The following is an 18,818-nucleotide window of genomic DNA, read 5'->3' on the forward strand; positions in this document are numbered from 1 at the left end:
ACTTCTAAGTCCACCCAAGCTGCCACCATGCAGCAGCAGTTATAACTGTTCAAAGGAATTAACCAAATTAACTTATAAACTTATAAACTTGGTTTTCACGGTTCAGAATAGAATATGGACAAAGAAGCTTCATTTCTGCTACCAAGAATGGGGCTAAGAAACAAGAATGCAAAAAGCTACTGGTTAAAAACTCCACTTTCTAACAGCTAAAATTCTGACTGTTAAGAGCTGTAAGATTTAGCAGCAAGTTACAGGCAGCCGTGCCCTGTTTCAGAGGCAGGATTAAGGACATTGGCTTTACCTTTATGCCTGTGTCGGTAAGAGAGCATAATGGCACCAGCAAATAAGAACTAAAAGCTGGGAACTAGCAAGGTGAAATTGGCTTTTGTGATTAAGAAGTTTGGCAAGAAAGATAATCAGAAAAAAAAAAAAAAGATAATTAGAGCAGCAGTTTATCTGAAACTAACAGTTACATTATGTTGCTCAAAAACTGAAAAATAGGAAATTAACTTTATCTGACTTGTGGTCATTTGAAAAGCATTCGACTTGAATAGTTACTGGCCTATAACCTAATTATCTTCCTTCCCTTCCCAACACTCCACTTCTGTAAGAGTCAGGCTTTGTGGAGAGAGCCAATGGGCCTTGCAAAGCTTAGGGGAACATTCTAACTTGTAGATAAATTTAGTATTCTGTCGGAATTCTTCCCAAAAGCATTTGCTAAATGACTACTACAGGGCAAAGGTTAGCCATACCCTGGACAGAATGTAAAGTTGTTGGCAGAGGCATTTCAAGTCAGAGGAGTCAAAAATTACAACTTAATCCTAAAAACTCGTTCTTCAGTCTATTCAAAAATACTTATTTGGCTCTACAGTACAGACAGATCTTAGGAAAAGAGTACAAAAGACAACTGTGCAACACTGGTAGCAAAGAAAGAATCTGTAACCACCGGCTCCCTAACTTACTGTTCACACAACTCTGTTATTTTATACTAAACTTGCTGCTAGAACTTAGAAGGCATTTCCCCACAGGGGAAAAAAATGTTGAAGAATAAGGACAACAGTTCAAACAGCCAATGGGTCTAGTCAAGGTTGCCACTGACAGTGATCCGGGGCGAGTTGCTTGACTTGTCTCTAAGTGCCATCTTCCTCAGCTGTCAAACAGAGCAATCAGTGTCTACCTCCCAGGACTGCTGGAAGGAGCACATGACGTGGTGCACGCAAAGCTCTTAGAAGAGTCAATTAGTAATAGCCATTATAACAACCCTATCATCTAGCTTTATTAATGTATTAATTGCTTAGCAGACCTTTTGTCAATCATGAAACAAAAAGTCAACTACCTGAGCTTACCCAATTAAATAGTAATCCTGAGAAATTTCCTTCCCTGATGAGGAAGCTCACCGAATCACAGTAGATCCGAGGGAGGCAGACGGAAAGGAAGGGGAACAATGAGAGTAGCCCATGTGTCACAATGTCCAAAAACAAGAGTGCCAAAAGCAGGAAACGAACACATATACACAATGCCCCACACCTTGAATAGTTCTCTTCTAATGGTTTAAATCCCTTAGTGCATTCTAAGATCTTTTTTTTTAAGAAAAAGCTTCATAAGCTCCGAAAAGTCAAACATATTTGTTAATGTCAAACGCCAGTACAGAATATTACACAGCATAACGAAAAAGATAAATATTATTTGTCACTAACTACAGTGCCCTATTTCAACTCCCAAGCCCTATAAACTAATACAAACGGTGATAATTTATTTTTCCTCAGCTGATTTTTATCTCCTCTAGCTCTCATTACTTTTAATAAATCCATGTCATTATCAACCATCATCTTCCCTCACCCTAGACATACTTGGCCTCTTTAGTCATTTACTATTATACAGTGAAGAAATGGCCATCGATTAGAGACATTTCCTGGTTTTGCAACAGATTCTTAAAGCCTATCAACGTTACTTCAGAGTGTCCCCCTACATAAATAAGATCATTTGTTTCCTCTGCCAAAATGTCGATTATTGAAGGAAGAAACATTAAGAATAAATACTGATTACTTAATATTACAACCTTGGGTATTTTAACAATGCATCAAAATATATATTACAATATCTAACATTTTCATGACTCACGCATGCTATAAATGTTGCAAAGTTAGTGATTTAAAAAATAGTATGGGATGGGCTGTTACAATGCAATACTAAGTATGAAACATTCTTCATGGAAAGCTGCACAATAATCATGTGAATTTAAGCTCAACTTATTCATATTCATTATTTATTAGGACACCTCTTGTTGGGACTAAGTTCTTGCATTGCTTAAGAATATTTGAACTGGTGGGGTGCCTGTGTGGCTCAGTCAGTTAAGCAACCAACTTCAGCTCAGGGCATGATCTCATGGTTCTTGAGTTCGAGTCCTGCATCGGACTCTCTGCTGTCAGTGCAGAGCCTGCTTTAGATCCTCCATCCCCCTCTCTCTCTTTACCCCTCCCCCACTTGCTCTCGCTCTCATGTTCTCTCTCTCTCTCAAAAATAAATAACACTAAATTAAAAAAAAAAAAAAAAAGAGTATTTGAATTGGGGGCTCCTGGCAGGCTCAGGTGGTACAGCATGCAACTCTTGATCTCAGGGTTATAAGTTCAAGCCCCACACTGAGTGTAGAGATTACTTAAAAAATAAAAATCTTAAAAAAACAAAAAAAGAATATTTGAACTGGATTTTGTGCAGAACATCCCAAAAGGTTGGCCAGGATTCTTCACTTTTTTAAATTTTTTAAAAATGTTTATTTATTTTGAGAAAAGAGAGTGCACACAAATGTGCAAGTTGGGGGAGGGGCAAAGAGAGGAGAGAGAGAGAATCCTAAGCAGGCTCCGCATGGAGAGCTCAAAGCCTGACATGGGGCTCCATCCCACAAACCAGGAAACCATGACCTGAGCTGAAATCAAGAGTCGGGTGCTTAACAGACTGAGCCACCTAGGTGCCCCCAGATTCTCTACTTTTAGAGAGAGAGTCCTATTTGCCTCCTTGGTCTTATTTTTTAAATGCCTCATGCACATGCATGCATGTGAGCACTGGGGCCATACAGTTCCCAAACCATCCCGTGGCTTTTAACAGTTATCCCAGGCTTTAAAAACTGATAAAGGGGGGGCCCCTGGGTGGCTCAGTCAGTTAAGCGTCTGACTTCAGCTCAGGCCATGATCTTGCAGTTCATGAATTTGAGCCCCGCGTCGGGCTCTGTGCTGAAAGACCAGAGCCTGGAGCCTGCTCTGGATTCTGTGTCTCCCTCTCTCTCTGCCCTTCTCCCACTCGTGCTCTCTCTCTCCCTCTCTCAAAAATAATTATTAAAAAAAAAAAAATTTAACGATAAAGGAGGGGGCCCAGGTGGCTCAGTCAGTTAAGCATCTGACTCAATTCTGGCTCATGTCATGCATGCTCTCCAGGTCAGGAGGTCGAGACCCATGTCCTCGGGCTCTGTGCTGGGCATGGAGCCTGCTTAACATTCTTTCTCTCCCTCTCCCTCTGCCTCTCCCCTGCTCACACATGGTAAAGGAGGTTTTTGCTATTTTCAAAAGGGATTTGGGCCTAAATATTCCCTAAAATTCTTAGTACTGAGGAAAACTTAAAAAGCTGCAGCACCTGAGCTCACCACCATCTCCCTCAAGAGCTCCCCTCTTTTTCAGTGCTCTAAAATTTCTCGGGGTTAGATTAATAGGGAACCCACATCTCTCAATAAAGTTGTACACCGGAGCAGGTGAATTACGACCACTCAGCGGGCAGTAGGTGTAATCTGTTTTTCGCATCCCCATCATATTCCCTGTTTTTTTTTTTAAGTTTATTTATTTTGAGAGAGGGAGACAGAGTGCACGCGCACACAGGTGTAAGTGGGGGAGAGGCAGAGAGAGAGAGAGAGAGAGAGAGAGAGAGAGAGAGAGAATATATCCCAAGCAGGCTCCAGCTGTCATCGCAGAGCCTGACACAGAGCTCGATCCCACAAACCTTGAGTGAGATCATGACCTGAGGCAATACCAAGAGTCAAATGCTCAACCAACTGAGCCACCAAGGTGCCCCTATATTCTCTATAAAACATCAATACCATGGAAAGCGTGGTTTTGGTTACTGCAAAGACAGTCCAAATAAAAATACAGACAATCTCTAGAACTTTATGGTGTACTGTAACACCTTCACTGTTTACATTAAAAAAAAACAAAAACCCTTAAAGGACTTAGGACTGCCATATCCCAATAATTCAGGAAAAAGACAACTACTATCAACTTCCCTATATGTGTAACTCATGATCTTTACCTCCCTCCTGTTACATCAGAAAGTGTCCCTGCTCCTATATAAGACCATCCCTTCCCTCTTCCATGACTTGTAGATGGCCCATCCTTCTTGCCCTCTCCAGGACTTCATTTGCATTAACTTTCCTATTACTTGAGTCAGATGGTACCACGACTTCTGTACTGAATCATTCATTTTGGCATACGAATACACTCTATTATCACCAACTTAGAAAAACCTTCTCCTGATGCCAAGAATCCTTTGACTGGCAACTCAGTCGTGTTTCCCTCTGATTATAAAACTTCCTGAGAGCTGACTATAGTCACAAGATCCATTCTTTTCTTCCATTCTCTCGACCCATGTCAATGGGGATTCCAGCAGCAGCATCCCACAACTCTAAGTTCTCCAAATACCTTGTTCTCTCCCCTCGACTCCACTAAGTTGTTAGCAATTGACCACACCACTTTCTTCTTTCAGCACTCAACAAATACTCACACAGCCACCACTATGCACCAGGAGAACAAGAATCATAGCAGACTTCTCATCATAAACCATTCAAGTCATAAAACAACGGAGTGACATTTTTAAAGTGTTGAAAGAAAAAACCTGCCAACCAGAAAGTGTGTATCTAGTGAACAGGTTATTCTTCCACAATTATTTATGTAAATAGATACAACTTATTTTCTATTTAGAGTTATATTCTCATAGGCTTTTTTTATTTTCCAAATGAAAGTCAACACATGCTGAAGGTATGTTTTCCTAATAATGTTCACCAAATGTGATTTAATGATAACCTAATTAGGAGCTGTCAAAGTATTCTGTTTAGGAAAAATCTTAGGAGAGGAGTACAAACCCTATGTAAAATTACTGACTAAAAACTGAGCTAAAATTAGCAGAGAGAACATTATCATATTATCACAGTTATCCTTAGCCATTAAAATAAGATTATGTTGCTTTGTTAAAGAGTCTACGAGACCACAGAAAGCTACACTCAGATTCATGTCTGTATTAGGCAAGCAAGAGAAATCGAAATTAAAAAAAAAAAAAATGTAAGAAGATTAAATCCATTATTGGAGAGGGGTGATTGGCTGGCTGTCAGGAGAGCATGACCTTGATCTCTCAGTCATGAGTTCAAGTCCCATGCTGGATAAAGAGATTACAAAAAAAAAAAATAAATGAAACTTTAAAAAAATCCATTATTTGAGAATACCAGTGTGTTTTCAAAAAAAAAAAAAAAAAAAAAAGAAAGAAAGAAACACTTTGGCAGAGATCTGAAAAAAGGAAAGTACATTGTTAAGTTTGCATGAGGCAGGCTACACACAAGCCACGTGAGATATGGGACAAAAGGGATAAAAGAGTATGTTTAACAAATGTATTCAAAAAAACAGTTTTAGAAAATTCAAGAACAAATCTCTGTTAATTAATCTCCTTTAAAAACCAACCAATTTAATCTTGTCAATCTTCCTTGGACTATTCAATTGTTTCCTTCCTGCATCACATCAAACATTAACTCCTGGCTTTCAAGACGTCATCATTCCTCCTGTTACTACTACTACCATTTATCCAACCTTCTATTTCTTCTCTTCCTCTCACAGCTCTATGTTAACAAAGTCCAACCTATCCACTCCTTGGTGCAGAGGCAGTTTCACTCCTACACTTAGACATTTGCTAGTCACTCCTGTCACCTGGAATGCCCTCCCCTTCCTTCCTTCCAGTGCTCAGATTTCGCCTGGAAACTGTTTATGATTAGTTAATCTGGAAGTTTTAATAGTAAGATGAACCATTTGGTTTCTATGCTCTTGTTTGACAGCCTGTCCTAAATCTGTTCTTCAGCTTGTTAAATAAGAGTTGTTCCTGAGACGTTAAAGTGGTGGTGAAGAATGAGAACATGAGATATGTCTTACCCCATAAGGAGAAACAAGCACAAAAAGGTACAACGGCCAACACCCCTCAAAAAGCCCTGGATGGAGTCGTGTCCATTTGACATTATAAGTCGATGAGTAGCTAACCTCTCATTATGACTTTATGAGCTGGGGCTTTCAGTAACTCCGAGTTTTATAAAGAGAATGTTTGATGACTAAAGATAATTTATTTTCCTAAATAATCTTTTTTAACATATTTTTGTCAGAGTTTTTTCAAAATAACAGTAATGTTCTGCATAGAGAACACTCATGCTCAAAGAGTCTATGCCGTAGGAGTGGACTGGAGGGCAGTCCATCTTTTCAATGTTAAGTCAGACTTCAACCAAGAACTACAATACTAGGAAAACTATCATAAGTTTTTTATTTTTAATGTTTTATTTATTTTTGAGAGAGCGTCAGTGGGGGAGGGGCAAAGAGAGACAAGGACAGAAGAGCCAAAGCGGGCTCTGCACTGAGAGCAGTGAGTCCAGTGCGGGGCTAGAACTCACAACTGTGCAATCATGGCCTGAGCCAAAGTCGGCCGCTCAACCAACTGACCCAGGAACCCCAACTATCAAAAGTTTTAACATTTATTGAACATTTTTTTAAGCTTATTTATTTTGAGAGAGAGAGAGCACCCAAGCAGAGTAGGGGCAGAGAAAGAGGGAGACAGAATCTGAATCACAAGCAGGCTCCACACTATCAGCACAGAGCCTGAGGGGGGGGCTCCAACTTACAAACTGTGATATCATGACTTGAGCCGAAATCAAGAGTCAGATGCTTAACCAACTGAGCCACCCAAGCACCCCTACTGGACATGTTTTATATGCCTATCCCTACATATTCTAAGCCCTGTAGAACACAGAAAAATTAAAATAACATGCAGTCTCTCTATATACGCACACACCAAAAATACATACAGACCTGAATGTTAAATAACAACACATGACAATTTATCATTAGGTCCCAAACAGACTAGGATTATTAACATAAATCAGTGCCATGAAGTTCAGAGGAAAAGTTTAAGAAGAAAATGACCCTAAAGCTGAACCTTAAGAGATGAATAGATTTTGAGGGACAAAATAAATAATTAAGGACCTTCTGTTAATGTGAATGTTGGTGCAAGTCTTGAATAAGCAAAATTTTCATCTAAAAAAAATGAGACGAACTTGGAAAAGGAAGATGTGGTCTACACCATGGAATGCCTTAAATATCAGGCTAAACAGTTAGAACTGGACTTTGCCTGAAGGTGAGAGCCACTGAAGATTTAGGTATATCAATAATATTATCTCCAGGACACCTGGGTGGCTCAGTCGATTAAGCGTCCGACTCCTAATTCTGGCTCAGGTCACGATCTCACGGTTTGTGGGATCAAGCCCCACAAGGGGCTTTATGCTGACAGTACAGAGCCTGCTTGGGATTCTCTCTCCTGCTCCCGCACCCACTTTTTCTCAAAATAAGCATTTTTTTGAAAATAACAATACTGCCAAAAAGAGTACACAACAGACTATTTTTCTAGCTCAGTCCAGTTTACTCACATAATTTTCCTGAAAATACAGCTCTTCTCAAAATAGATCTGTATTTTCTCATACAGTTTTAGATAAGGCTCACTCTATTTAAAAGTGTCCCTGGGAGTGATTGTCAATTTTAAATACAAATAGTATGGCTCTCTTTTCCATGGTAAGTCAGAAATAACTCAATCTTTTCATACATCTGGGGGTTAAATATTATAATTTTGTCCTTTCAGGAACTACCTCAAAGTTCAATAGACCTGTCAATTTTACTCTCCTGAGAAACTTAATTCTGTAGGTTTAAAAACATTTTTAAAATTAAGTTTATTTATTATCAGTGACTTTTGAGAATTTTTGTAAGTTCCAGAATGAAAAATAAATACACAATTCTGAGTCTAAAAAGAATAGGAAAATTAGTTCACAAAGCCTAATAAAAAATGTAAAGGACAAAGGGACCCTATTCCAAGATTTATTTCAAGAAAATTTACTTCTATTTGCATGTTAAATAAATGTGTAAATACCTGCTAAATGAGCTTAGGATGCATCAGTCTTCACAGCTCAGGTAATCTCAGAGATGAGAGAAAATATTAAATTTGAAAAGACATTAACTGGATATTCATAGAATAAATCAGAACTAAAATAGACCAGACAGACCCTTGCTATCTCCATGAGACAGAACCACATTCTAAGTTAAACAATTTACAAGACTTTTACCACACTTTACAAGACTATGTATGATACTAAATAAGAACAGTCTAACAAAATGCATCTACTTTATCATTAGTGCCACTCAAAAGTGAAAATTTTACATTTCACAGTACCTTTCAATTCTGAAAGCACTTTCACAGGTATGATTTCATTTGGCCTCACAAGTCTCCAGTGAATTAGAGAAAGAAAGTAGTATCTTCCCTTCTTGCCAATGATGAAACAGTTTGCAGCAAATCCAGAGCTACAATGCATGGGTTCTAACTCTGCAGGGTCACCATTTCACCACCCTGCTTCTCCAGCACCTATCCATGCAAATATCCAGTGCATCTCAGTCGTAAAAGGTCAGACTTTTCAGACTTATTCACAACATCAACTGGTTTAAAATTTCCATGAAGTCTGGGATTGGAAGATGAGTTTACCATTTTCATATTCCTTTTCCATGCATACTTTGTTTAAAGGTGGTCTACTTTGAGTCAGGTGGAAATTTTATGTGGACCTATTTATGTATATAGCAAAGTTGGTGGAGAAATAAATTTATATAAAAGAGGGTTTTTTTTCCCCCACAGAATTTTTTTTAAGGTCACACAAGTACTCTCAACGGACTAAATTTAAACTATCAATGAAAACAAAATAGTGCTCTTAAAAGGAATTTGAATGCATTCACACCTGTCAGAAATTCATTTGAACCATAAAATTATATTATAGTTTGGGGAAATAAATAAAATTGGGGCACAGGACATAAACGAATGTTCCACTGCCATGCTCTCAAATCATCTTTTTTTTAAGGAAACTTACGTCATAGGAATAGACACAAGTTCACGTTCAAAACAAAATTATAGAACAAAAACTACTCAAGAAAATCTTGATTTCAACAGTGGTAAAAAACACTGTAAAGTTTAACAAATTCTCGGGGCGCCTGGGTGGCTCAGTCGGTTAAGCGTCCGACTTCGGCTCGGGTCACGATCTCGCGGCCCGTGAGTTCGAGCCCCGCGTCGGGCTCTGTGCTGACTGCTCGGAGCCCGGAGCCTGTTTCGGATTCTGTGTCTCCCTCTCTCTCTGACCCTCCCCCGTTCATGCTGTGTCTCTCTCTGTCTCAAAAATAAATAAACGTTAAAAAAAAAAAAAGACTAAAAAAATAAAGTTTAACAAATTCTTGGGGCACTTGGGTGGCTCAGTTGGTTGAGCGCCTGACTCGATTTCAGCTCAGGTCATGATCTTACAGTTTGTGAGTTCGAGCCCTGCATCAGGCTCCATGCTGAAAGCACAAAGCCTGTTTAAGATTCTTTCTCCCTCTCTGCCTGCCCCCACCCCCCGTCTCAAAATAAATAAACTTAAAAAAAAAAAAAGTACAGCAATGAGGGACCTGAGTCATAACTTGCAGTATCTTCTTAGCTTTGTCCCTGCACCCCTTTCTAAACTTGGAATTTCTCTTCTGCCACCCAATACTACAGTGGCTACCTAGATCTTACTTATTTTACAATTCTGTTAAACAGAATAGGAGTGGATGCTGTTCTAGGTATTGAATGCACAGCTGTCAGCAAGATAAATAGGGTTCCTGCTCTTGTGAAATTTATATCCTAGTGGGAGAGGAAGACAGCATAAATATAAGCAAATGTGTCAGATACATACACACACACACACACACACACACACACACGCAAATTTGTATCAGGTAGAGGTAAGAACTATAAAAAAAAATAAAGCAAGTTAAGAGGACAGAGAATGATGGGGAGAGGGATTATTTTTGACCAGGTGGACAAAAAAAGACTCTCTCAGGGAGTGACATTTACAGAATATAGCTCTGTGGAAGATGTTCCAGGCAGAGTGAACATCTGGTGCAAACGTTCTTAAGATGGGGTGAGGTTGGTGTACATCAGCAAGATCAGAGCAAATGAGGGGGAACCTGGGGTAAGAAGGAAGTCAGTTAAGCAGTGCATGCAGTCCTCCTCTGCCAAGGAGTATGGATTTTACCCTAAGGGCAATGGAAAGCCACTCAGGATTTGAGGAAGAGTTGAGAGTTCTGATTTATGTTTTAAAAAAAAAAAAAAATCACTCAGACTGTAGAGAAGATTATAGGAAGGGAAAATGTAGAAAAAGAAAAATTAATGAAGAAGTGATCATACATTTCTTTAGTACTTGCATTTTTGGACTCAAAGTGGATGGTACATGGTAACTACATCAAAGCACCGGTAAAACATAAGGCTATTCTTTGAGAATGAAATTTAAAAGAATCAAAATGCAAAGAATGGGAACAGATATCCATAGAGAATATTCAGGAGTCTGATAGTAGGTATGAAATTGACAACTTTCAGAAAGACCCCCAAATCTAATTTAAGATAACTAAAGTGTAAGCTCAAATATGTACAACTATCACTAAAATATTTAAGTTAATCTTATAGATCAGAGTTAAGATGGCAGAGACTGAGGGGGACCCTGGCCTTTCCCAGTCCCTCACACACAGTTGTATTGAGATCAGATCACTTGGAACACCCAGGAAATCAATCTGTGGACTGACAGAAGGATCTCCACGGTTGAAGGGAAACAGCATGGCTGGTGCAAAGTGCATGGGAGTGAATTAGGGGAGAGGGAACCCTTTCCAAGGAGAGACAAAAGGGAGAGAAAGAAAGAGGGGTTAAGAGAGTGTGGTATCGGTTCACACAAGAGGCAAGTGTCTCCGGACCACAGATTGGGGAACAAAACTAGTGAGTGTCACAGGGTTTTTTTGATAACAGCTTTTGGAGCTAAAACTCTGAGGATTTCCAAATGTGCAACTTTCTCTGGAGTGGAGCTGCGGCGTGCACTCCTGGGGAGGAGGCAGCTGGCCCCTGAGTGCATAGCATGGTGTACAGATCTCCAGGGCATGTTGGGAGAGAATGTCTCCCTTCCTGGAGTACTTTTGGAAGAGGATATACTGCCTCCCCAAGGACAAAAGACCCTGCAGGCGCCAGCAAAAGGCGTTTCATAGACGCACCAAGAGGGAATGTAACCTTTGCTGCTTTTAGCAGCACTACACCATAGACTCCATGCCCTGCGCAGGTGTGGGACTGTTTTTCAGGGACAAAGGACTTGGGACAAAACGTGGAGAAGGTCTACTCTGGAGGAGGTGGGTGGATCCAAATGGTGCCGGGTCCTTTAAGGCTTTGGGTTTTGAATCCCGGTCTGGCAACAAAGAAAAAACACAGGACACTTGTGGCACAGGGAAAGCTGTCTGTCCTATTAGGTGAGGGCTGCCTGAATGGGAGTGTGTGAGATTCCCCCTATCTGGGGATAAGAGATTGTGGTGGTGCCATCCCCCCACCCCCAAATCACCACACTGGGGCTTCAGAGAGCAACACAGTGGCCCCCAGTGGAGGCGGGACCTGCTTACACCAAACTCTGCCACCTCGTGCCTGGCAACTGCTTAATTACTGGAGCAAGACCAAATCTGAGCCAGTGCAATGGGCCTCTCCTCCAGACCAGCACAGCCAGAAACCGCTGTGCCCCCCCCCCCCCCCATGCACCAAGTGTACTGAAGGTCAAGTGCTTCAAAATAACACCTGCAGCTCTGGTGGAAAAAGGACAAGGCTTACTTTTGGAATGAGGGTCATAGTTTCTTGTGTATTTGTCTTTTCATTTCCTTTTCTTTTTTTGTTTTTTAACGTTTACTTATTATTGAGAGACAAAGTGTGAGCAGGGGAGGGGGCAGAGAGAGAGGGGGAGACACAGAATCCAAAGCAGGCTCCAGGCTCCAAGCTGTCAGCACAGAGCCCGACGCGGGGCTCGAACTCACAAACTGCAAGATCATGACCTGAGCCGAAGTCGGTCGCCTAACCAAATGAGCCACCCAGGCACCCCTCTTTTTTTTTTTTGATCAGTCTTCTTCTTTTTTTTCTTTTCTTCTTTTTCTTTTCCTTTTTCTTCAGAATCAGCCTTATAGTTTTTTGATTCTATGGGGGTTTTTTGTTCCCTTTTCTTTTCTCTCTCTCTTTTTTTTTTTTTTTTTTTTTTTTTTTTTTTTTTTACAGACCAGGGTTTTCCCCCCTTTTTTCCAGGCTTATTTTAACAAGCAAACCAAAGCACAGCTACTTAGAGGTCCAAATACTCCCCACTGCAAGCGAGGGGGAGCTCTGCAGAAGACTGACCAGTGGGAAAGAGCAGCAAAACACAGCAGCAGAGAGCACACAGCATACACCAGAAACACTTCCGGAAGTGCCAGGCACTGGAGAGTGTATGACGCCTTTTGAATACAGCTTTACTCTCAGGTGCAGGAAATATAACAAGCTTTTAAAACACAGAAGACAGAAACTTAGCCAAAATAACAAGCTGGAGGAATTCTCCTCCCCAAAAAAAAGGTCAAGAAGAAATCACAGCCAGGGACTTGCTCAAGACAGATATAAGCAATATACCTAAACAAGAATTTAGAACAAGAGTCATAAAACTACCACCTGGGCTTGAAAAAAGCATGGAAGCTACCAGAGAAACCCTTGCTGCAGAGATTAAAGACCTAAAAACTAGTCAGGCTGAAATAAAAAATGCTATAACTGAGATGCAAAATCGACTGGATACAGTCACAACAAGGCCCGAAGAAGCAGAGGAGAGAATAGGTGATGTAGAAGATAAAATTATGGAAAATAATGAAGCTGAAAAGCAGAGGGAAAGGAAACTATTATATCACCAGGGAACACTTGGACAACTTACTGATTCCATAAAGTGAAATAATATCCGTATCACAGAAGTCTCAGAAGAAGAGCGGGAAAAGGGGGCAGAAGATTTATTTGAACAAATTATAGCTGAGAACCTCCCTAATCTGGGGAAGGAAATAAGCATTCAAGTCCAAAAGGCTCAGAGAACTCCCCTCAAAATTAACAAAAACAGGTCAACATCATGACATATCATAATAAAACTAGCAAAATACAAAGATAGAGAGAATCCTGAAGGCAGCTAGGGGCAAAAGGTCCTTAACCCACAGGGGTAGACACATAAGTTTCACAGCAGACCTGTCCGCTAGATTTGGCAGGCCAGAAGAGAGTGGCAGGAAATATTCAATGTGCTGAATGGGAAAAACATGCAGACACAAATTCTGTATCCAGCAAAGCTGCATTTAGAATAGGAGAGATAAAGAGTTTCCCAGACAAACAAAAACTAAAGAAGTTTGTGAACATTAAACCAGCCCTGCAAGAAATTTTAAGGGGAGACTCTTTGAGTGGAGAAAAAAAAAAAGAAGACCAAAGCAACAAAGAGCACAAAAGACCAGAGAACATCACTAGAAACACCCACTCTACAGGTAACACGATGGCACTAAATTCATATCTTTCAATAATCACTCTGAACATAAATGGACTAAATGCTCCAATCAAAAGACAAAGGGTATCAGAATGGATTAAAAAACAAGATCCATCTATATGTTGCCTACAAGAGACTCATTTTAGATGTAAAGACACCAGCAGATTGAAAGTGAGGGGATGGGGAACCATCTATCATGCTAATGGAAATCAAAATAAAGCCAGAGTAGCCATACTTCTATCAGAGAAACAAGACTTTTTAAAACAAAGACTATAACAGGAGATGAAGAAGGACATTAAGTCACAATTAAGGGGTCTATCAAGAAGAACTTTTATAAATATTTATGCCTCCAACTTGAAAGCACCCAAATACATGAAACAGTTAATAGCAAACATAAAGAAACTCATTGATAATAATACCATACTAGTCAGGGACTTTACCCCACTTGCAATAGACAGACGATCTAAGCAGAACATCAACAAGGAAACAGTGACTTTGAATGACACACTGGACCAGATTGACTTAACAGATATGTTCAGAACATTTAATCCTAAAGCAGCAGAAAACACATTCTCCTCAGTGCACATAGAACATTATCCAAAACAGATCACATACTGGGTCACAAGTCAGACCTCAACAGGTACAAAAGGATCAAGATCGTATCATGCGTATTTTCAGGTCATAACACTATGAAACTTGAAATCAACCACAAGAAAAAATTTGGAAAGCACTCAAATACATGGAGGTTAACGAGCATCCTACTAAAGAATGAATAGGTTAACCAGGAAATTAAAGGAGAAAAAAAAAACCCACATGGAAGCAAATGAAAATGAAAACTCAGCAGTCCAAACCCTCTGGGATACAGCAAAGACAGTGCAAAAGCAAAGTATATTATAATTCAGGCCTATCTGAAGAAGCAAGAAAGGTTCTGAATACACAATCTAACCTTATACCTAATGGAGCTAGAAAAAGAAGAGCAAATAAAGCCTAAAGCCAGCAGAAGGGAAATAAGGTTAAAACATAAATAAATTATATAAAAACAAACAAAAGCAGTAGAATAGCTCAATAGAGTGAAACGTTGGTTCTTCGAAAGAATAAACAAAATTGAGCAGCGCGTGGGTGGCTCAGTCGGTTAAGCATCCAACTTCGGCTCAGGTCACGATCTCATGGTTTGTGAGTTCGAGCCCCATGTCAGGCTGTCTGCTGTCAGCACAGAGCCCAGTTCAGATCCTCTGCCCCCCTCCTACTCTCTCGTGCATTCTCCTTCAAAATAAATAAATAAACATTAAAGAAAAGAACAAAATTTATAAGCCCCTAGTCAGACTTATCAAAAAGAGAAAAGACCCAAATAGATAAAATCATGAATGAAAGAGGAGAGATAACAACCAACACACAGAAATACAATTATAAGAGAATACTATGAAAAATTATATGTCAACAAACTGAGCAATCTAGAAGAGATGAACAAATTCCTAGAAACATACAAACTACAAAAAAATGAAACAGAAGAAATAGAAAACTTGAACAGACCCATAACCAGCAAAGATATTGAATTAGGAGTCAAAAATCTCCCAACAAATGAAAGTCCTGGGCCAGATGGCTTCCCAGGGGAATTCTACTGGACATTTAAAGAAAAGATGATACCTATTCTTCTCAAACTGTTCCAAAAAATAGAAATGGAAGGAAAGCTTCCACACTCATTCTATGAAACCAGCATTACCTTGACTCCAAGACCAGACAAAGATGCCACTAAAAAGGAGAATTACAGGCTAATATCCCTGATGAACCCAGATGCAAAAATTCTCAATAAGATACTAGCAAATCAAATTCAACAGTACATTAAAATAATTCTTCACCATGATCAAGTGGGATTTATTCCTGGGCAACAGGGCTGGTTCAATATTCACAAATCAATCAACATGATATACCACATTAATAAAAGAAAGATAAGGACCATATGATCCTCTTAATAGATGCAGAAAAAGCCGTTGACAAAATACAGCGTTGTTTCTTGATAAAAACCCTCAAGAAAGTAGAGAGAGAAGGAACATACCTCAACATCAGAAAGGCCATATACAAATGACCCACAGCTAATACCATCCTCAATGAGTAAAAACGGAGATCTTTCCCCCTAGGGTCGGGAACACTCTCATCACTGTTGTTAAACATAGTACTGGAAGTCCTAGCTTCAGCAATCAGACAACAAAAAGAAATTAAAGGCATACCAACTGGCAAGGAAGAAGTCAAACTTTCACTCGTTGCAGATGACACGATACTCTATGTGGAAAACCAAAAGACTCTACCAAAAAACTGCTTGAACTGATACATGAATTCAGGAAAATCACAAGATATAAAATCAACATGCAGAAACTGATTGTATTCCTACAATCAGTACACCAACAATGAAGCAGCAGAAAGAGAAATCAAGGAATAGATTCCATTTACCACTGCACCAAAAATCATAAGATCCCTAGGAATAAACCTAACCAAAAAGGTAAAAGATCTATAGGCTGAAAACTATAGAAAGCTTGTGAAAGAAATTGAAGACACAAAGAAATGGAAAAACATTCCATGCTCATGGACTGAAAGAATATTGTTAAGATCTCAATAGTACCCAAGGCAATCTATATATTCAATGCAATCTCTATCAAAGTAACACAAGTATTCTTCACAGAGCTAGAACAAACAATTCTAAAATTTGTACGGAACCAGAAAAGCCCCCAAATAGCCAAAGTCACATTGAAAAACAAAAACCAAAGCTGGAGGTATCACAATTTCAGACCTCAAGCTGTATAACAAAGCTGTAATAATCAAGACAGTATGATACTGGCACAAAACCAACACATACATTAATGGAACAGAATAGAGAACCCAGAAATGGACCCACAAAGATATGGACAACGAATATTCAACAAAGCGGGAAAGAATATCCAATGAAAAAAAGGACAGTTCCTTCAGCAAATGGTGCTGGGAAAAATGGACAGCAACATACAGAAGAACGAACATGGATGACTTTCTTACACCATACACAAAAATAAACTCAAAATGGATTAGAGAACTAAATGCAAGACAGGAAACCATCAAAATCCTAGAGGAGAAAACAAGCAGCAACCTCTTTGACCTCAGCTTCAGCAACTTCTACTTCGACATGTCTCCAAAGGCAAAGGAAACAAAAGCAAAAATGAACTCTTAGCACCTCATCAAGATAAAAAGCTTCTGCACAGCAAAGGAAACAATCAATAAAACTAACAGGCAACTGACAGAATAGGAGAGGGTATTTGCAAATGACATATCAGATGAAGGGTTAGTATCCAAAATCTATAAAGAACTTACCAAACTAAACACCCAAAACACAAATAATCCAGTGAAGAAATGGGCAGAAGACATAAAAAGACACTTTTCAAAAGAAGGCAGTCAGATGGCTGACATGAAAAGATACTCAACATCACTCATCATCCGGGAAATACACATCAAAACCACAATGAGATACCACCTCACACCTGTCAGAAAGGCTAAAATTAACAACTCAGGCAACAATAGATGTTGGCGAGGATGTGGAGAGAGGGAACCCTTTTGCACTGTTGGTGGGAATGCAAACTGGTGCAGCCGCTCTGGAAAACAGTATGGAGGTTACTTAAAAAACTAAAAACGGAATTACCCTATGACCCAGCAATTGCACTACGAGGTATTTATCCAAAGGATATAAAAATGCTGATTTGAAGGGGCACATGTACCCCAATGTTTATAGCAGCCCTATCAACAATAGCCAAATCATTGAAAGAGCCCAAATGTTCATCCACTGATGAATGGGTAAAAAAGATGTAATATATACATACAATGAAATGTTACTCGGCCATCAACAAGAATGAAATCTTACCATTTGCAACAATGTGGATGAAACCAGAGTATATTATGCTAAGCAAAATAAGTTAGAGAAAAGACAACTATTACAATTTCACTCATAAGTGGAATTTAAGAAACAAAACAGAGAACATAGGGGAAACGAAGAAAAAATAAGACAAAAAGAGAGAGTGGGCCTAACCATAAGAGGCTATTAAATATGGAGAACAAACTGAGAGTTGCTGGAGGGGAGGTGGGTGGGGGGATGGGCATTAAGGAGGGCACTTGTTGGGATGAGCACTGGGTGTTGTATGTAAGTGATGAGTCCCTGGGTTCTACTCCTGAAACCAATACTACACAGTATGTTAACTGAATTTAAATAAATACATTTTTAAAAATCAATTTTAGAACATGTTATAAAAAAATAATGAGCGGGTCACCGGGTGGCTCAGTCCGTTAAGCATCCAACTCTTGATTTGGGTTCAGGTCATGATCTCATGGTTTATGAGTTAGAGCCCTGCCTGGCTCTCTGTGCTGACAGTGGAAAACCTTAGGATTCTCTCTCTCCCTCTCTCTCCGCCTCTCCTCAGTTTGTGTGTGCGCACACTCTTTCTCTCTTTCTCAAAATACAAAACATTAAAAAAAATTATGAGCTAAAAAATTAGAGTGCTCTACGTTGAAGTCTACAAACCATTGGTTTGATGTTGTATTTTTTTCTTTGCTGTTTTTTTTATTTCAAACAGTGACTGACAATGATTAAGCAGAAGATTTCACATCAACATCCAAATTTCCATCTTCCCTGGAAACCTCAGCAGCTCTGGCAACTCTGTATCCATGCAAGGCAACAATCTGTTATAAATAGGCAGCAATTACATTAATTGTGATAAAATTCTAGCAGAAACTTCTCTAAAATAAATGGAAAAATTCTTTTACTATTTTTTAAGTTTATTTATTTTGAAAGAGAGAGAGAGAATGTGTGTCTGTGTGCACATGCGAGCAGGGCAGAGGCAAAGAGGGAGGGGGAGAGAGAGAATCCTAAGCAGGCTCTGCGCCGTCAACCGGGAGCCTGACACGAGGCTCAATCCCACAAACCGATGGGTTCATGACCTAGGCCAAAATCGAGTCAGATGCTCATCCAACTGAGCCACCCAGGCACCCCTAAATTCTTTCACTTCTATTTTTGAGTAACACGGGACTGTTTTTATGCTGTTTGAAAAGAAAAGAGAAAAATTTATCCTGTTGCCAACTGATATATTCAACAAGCATTTATCAAAAGCCTACTAGGAACCAACCCCCACTGTTAGGAGTCTGGGGTCTAACCGGAGAGTTC

The sequence above is a fragment of the Panthera onca genome, chromosome A2 (assembly GCF_046562875.1).
Source record: "Panthera onca isolate mPanOnc1 chromosome A2, mPanOnc1 haplotype 2, whole genome shotgun sequence".
Taxonomy (NCBI): domain Eukaryota; kingdom Metazoa; phylum Chordata; class Mammalia; order Carnivora; family Felidae; genus Panthera; species Panthera onca.